Genomic DNA, 5,000 nt, shown 5'->3' with positions numbered 1-5,000 from the left:
TATATGTATATATATGTATATATATATATTCATATATGTATATATGTATATATATACATGTATATATTTTTTTTTTTTTTTTTTTTTTTTTTTTTTTTTTTTTCCTCCAGCTGTTCCTTCTCTGACGGTGGTTCTCCAAAGAGGTTTATTTCTTGCTGTTTCCTCCAAGTTGTTGAAATCTATGTTACATTTTTTTAGATTTGATTGAAGGACGTCCTTAAAACACTTCTGGCCTCCCCTTGTACGCTTGCCATCCGTTAGCTGGGAGTAGAAGATCTGCTTGGGAAGGCAATCGTCAGGCATTCTAACTACGTGGCCACTCCACCTGAGTTGTTTCTTGGTGATACAGGCTTCAATATTGGTAGTTTTTGCTTCTTGCAGTACGCTTAAGTTGGCTCTTCTGTCTTCTCAGCTAATGTTAAGGATCTTCCGAAGACAGCGTTGGTGGAATTTTTCAAGTGTTTTCAGGTGGTGACGGTAAGTGGTCCAGGTCTCAGATGCGTAGAGGAGCGTTGGTATAACAACGGCTCTGTAAACCATGAGTTTTGTGTCCTTTTGGATGTCCCTGTCCCCAAAGACTCTCGTTCGGAGCTTGCCAAAGGCAGTTCCTGCGCTCTTCAGACGGTGCTGAATTTCATCACTGAAAGATGGCTCCCAAGGTAGCAGAAGTTATTTACATTTTCCAGTGATGTTCCATCAAGTTGAATTGTTGGTAGATTATCACCAAGGGTGCTGGGTGAAGGCTGGTAAAGTATCTGAGTCTTCTTGATGTTGATGCTCAGTCCAAGCTTTGTGTATGCATGATGGAAAGCATTCAGTATCTGTTGGAGTTGATCTCTCTGAGGGCTGCTACACAGTTGTTGTCTGCGTATTGGAATTCCAAGAGTTTTTTTCATCGTTTCTGTCTTTCTTTTGAGGCGAGCAAGATTAAGTAGTTTACCATCTCTATGGTATGGGATTTCAATGCCAGGTGTAAGATCATCTTGTATGACATGCAAAATTGCTGCAATGAAGGTAGTAAAGAGAGCTGGTGTTATCACGCAGCCTTCCTTTAAACCAAAGGTGACTTTGAAGGGCTCAGAGCTATTCCCGTTCTTCAAGACTCTGGCGATTATGTTCTTATGAAGGAGTCGGAGAATACGGATGAACTCATCAGAGCATCCACAACGGCAAGGACATCCCAAAGAAGCTCTTATGAGACACGGTCGAAAGCTTTGGAAAGGTCGATGAAAGCCATGTAGAGCGGTTGGTGTTGCTCACGAAATTTTCCTTACAGCTGGCGTAGAGTAAAAATCATGTCAGTTGTGATCCGCGTTGGTTTGAAGCCGGCCTGTGACTCAGGGAGAATTCTCTCAGACAACGTTTTAAGACGTTACAGATCCCTCTGTAATTCCTGTATTCAGATCTATCTCCTTTTCGTTTGTAGATGGTAATATTGTTGGCATCTCTGAAATCTGATGGCACATCTTCATTGATCCAGATTTTGGTCAGGAGTTGGTGGAGCTGGTGTTGGATCACATCACCACCAAATTTATAAATCTCGGCTGGGATTCCATCAGGGCCTGCAGCTTTGTTGTTCTTCATCGCCTTAATGGCATTTCTTACCTCGTCAAGGGATGGAATTTGAGCAAGAGAGTCTTCCTTTGCTTCTTTTGGGATCATGTTGAGCACGTTTCTGTCGATAGCAACTTTGTGATTGAGAAGGTCTTGAAAATGTTCTTTCCATCTTACTCCTATTTCGGTGTCGCTTTTTAGGATGGTAGTACCGTCCTTACTCTTTAAGGGAGCTTGCCCGTGTGTAGATGGTCCATAGATTTCCTTTACAGCATTGAAAAATTCTCTGGTGTCATTGGCATCTGCTAGCTGCTGAATCTTACACGCCTTTTCTCTCCACCACCGGTTCTTCAGGGTGTAGGGTGTTTTCTGAACTGTAGCTTTGTACTACCTGATATTCTTTTGTTTGATGTCAGATTTTGGATCGTTTTGGAAGACGATGCAAGCTTCCCTTTTTTATTAATCAGTTGTTTAAGAGCTTCATCATTGTCGTCGAACCAGTCTTGATGTTTCCTTATTTTGTGGCCGATGGTTTCTTCGCAAGTGGTGATGATGGCCTCAAAAAGAAAACGTCGGAAAGAGCGACAACAACAGCCACGACCAGCACTTCCTCCCGGAACTGTATGTCCGAACTGCGACCGATCTTTCCAGGCAAGAATCGGTCTCATTAGCCACCTTTGCACACACCAATGATAACTCACGAAGACCATCTTCCTTGACCACGAGGGATAGCCACGACGATATATATATATATATATATATATGTATCTGGAGTATGTGTGTGTGTGTTTGTTTGTGTGTGTGTGGGTGGTTGGGGGTGTGTGTGTGTGGTGTGTGGGTGTGTGTGTGTGTGTGTGTGTGTGTGTGTGTGTGTGTGTGTGTGTGTGTGTGTGTGTGTGTGTGTGTGTGTGTGTGTGTGTGTGTGTGTGTGTGTGTGTGTGTGTGTGTGTGTGTGTGCGCGCGCGCTATTTATAAAGAACACAACTGTCGCAAAAGGATCAAAATCGAAATGGCCCGAATACCAGCAATTGCACAACCTAAAGATAAAAAAGAAAACCATAGTTCATGCATTCCCCACCAGATGTCTCTCAAAAACTAAAAATCCCAAACGACTCTAATCAGTGTCAGCTCGGACCTTGAAAATTCCTTTCTACAGTAACCCCGACCCCTTCAGGTGAATAAAACCGACTGGCTTTAGCTTAAGCCAAAGGAATGAGGTGTGTCACCTTTGCAAGGGACTTATTCACGAACGTCGATTATATTGATCTCCGTTGATGCTTCTGAGGTCGGAAGGACATGATGGAGGGGGCGTGATTTCCCGCCTCTCAGGTGGCTGTGGCTGGCGGCTGTGGTGGCGGAGTGGGTTGTTGTTATCTGTTGTTGTTGATGATGTTGGTGCTGTTATTGCTGATGTTGTTGGAGTTATTGTTGTTGTGGTGATGGTGTTGCTAGTAGTGGTGGTGGTGGTGATGATGGTGGTGGTAGTGGTAGTGGTGGTGTTGGTGGTGGTGTTGGTGGTGGTGGTGGTGGTGGTGGTGGTTGTGGTGGTGGTGGTGGTGGTGGTGGTGGTGGTGGTGGTGGTGGTGGTGGTGGTTGTGGTGGTGTGGTGGTGGTGGTGGTGGTGGTGGTGGTGGTGGTGGTGGTGGTGGTGGTGGTGGTGGTGGTGGTGGTGGTGGTGGTGGTGGTGGTGGTGGTGGTGGTGGTGGTGGTGGTGGTGGTGGTGGTGGTGGTGGTGGTGGTGGTGGTGGTGCAAGAGAGGAAGTGTGACAACAAGCCAAACAGATGGTGGAGGAGGAAACGACGAGCAGCTGAATGTGAATGATGGCATCGAATGGAAGACGTCGACGGGGGGGGAGGAGGAGGAGGAGGAGGAGGAGGAGGAGGAGAAGGAGGAAGGGGAAAGGGAGGAATAAGTGGGGAGGAAGGGAGAAGGGGAGGAGGGGAGGAAGGGAAGGGAAGAGAGGGGGAGAAGGAGGATGGCAAAGAAGGACACGTACAAGGAAGGAGAGAGAAAGAGGAATATAAGGAGGAAAAAGAGAAAGGAAGACAAGTAGGAGGAGAAAGAGGAGGACAAGGAGGAGGAGGAGGAGGAGGAGAAGGAGGAGGAGGAGGAGGAAGAGGAGGAGGATAAGAAGGTGAAATAGGAAGAGAAGGAGAAAAAAGTGGAGGAGGAGGAGGAGGAGGAAGAGGAGGAGGATAAGAAGGTGAAATAGGAAGAGAAGGAGAAAAAAGTGGAGGAGGAGGAGGAGGAGGAAGACGAAGTGAAGGAAGAAGATAAAAATACAGAAGAAAAGCATGAGGAAGAGCAATAGAAAGAGCAAGAAAAGAGGGGGAAAAGGAGGAGGAAGAGAGAGAAAAAGAATATGATGAGGAAAAGGAAGAGGAAGAGGAAAAGTAAAGAAAATTAAGGAGGAAGAGGAAGAATAAGAGTAAGAAGAAGAAGATAAAGAAAAAGAAGTAGAAGAAGATGATGATGAAGAAGAAGAAGAAGACAAAAAACCTATAGAAGAAGAAAATAAAAAAGACGAAGAACACAAAGAAAGAAGGAAAACACAATGAAGAAGAAGAAGAAGAAGAAAAAGAAGAAGAACACAAAGAAGAAGAGAACGATGAAGATCGCGATGATAATGAAGATATTGGATATCATGGAGTTGCTTATGGCAATTTCTATCATAAATAGATTATTTCTATATTAGTGTATCCATTAGCCATCAAGAAATTTCCGAAATTTTTTCCTTTTTTCCTTTTTTTTTTTTTTTTACCCGGATCAAAATAACTACAAAAAAGTAAAAAATAGATGTGGAATTATCCCAAGCTGATCCACAACTGGTAATTATATTCCACATTATGTTTAGTACGGTTACCCCCAATAGATTTTATTCAGCTGAGAAACCTGTAAACCCGTCGTTTCAAGTCAGACAAACGAAGGTTTCCTATTACTTCTCACTAATACCAAAGAAAACATGGAAAATAACAGTTAGAATTTGTTCGTAGTATAACACTGGTACCATGATGTCCTTTTAGTGCCCAGAGGCCGGATTCATCAGAGTTTGTATATATATATATATATATATATATACATATATATATATACACATATATACATATATTTAAATATATAATATATATATATATATACATATATATATACATATATATATATATATATATATATACATGTATATATATAGATGAATTTTTAGAAGCTCTACTAAGGGATTCGAACCCTGATCTGTGCGTACATAATCATAAAGTCAAGATGCTAGCAACTGAGCCATGAACAATGCTACAAAAGGACTATACAAGTCCCCGAGCACACTCGTCATGGCTACAGCAGACCTAATCAGTTTGTCGGAAGGCTCCCTTGTGACTGTACCGTTGACTCATGCATGACACTGTAATGTACAGTCACGAGCAAAACTTTTAACCAACCAAAGTTTTTCAAT

The 5,000-nt window shown here is 42.9% G+C and overlaps 1 long non-coding RNA gene across 1 annotated transcript in view; it reads right to left on the bottom strand.

Annotated features, from left to right (window-relative positions):
• LOC143034202 (uncharacterized) overlaps positions 1-5,000 on the bottom strand; it is a 284,065-nt gene that overhangs the window by 256,359 nt on the left and 22,706 nt on the right. The gene's annotated exons all lie outside the window — the stretch shown is intronic.

The sequence above is a fragment of the Oratosquilla oratoria genome, chromosome 17, assembly GCF_046742065.1.
Source record: "Oratosquilla oratoria isolate Oo_2021 chromosome 17, ASM4674206v1, whole genome shotgun sequence".
NCBI classification, from domain to species: Eukaryota; Metazoa; Arthropoda; class Malacostraca; order Stomatopoda; family Squillidae; genus Oratosquilla; species Oratosquilla oratoria.
Note: the sequence above shows the minus strand (reverse complement) of the source record. Positions and strands in the feature narration are given on the sequence as shown.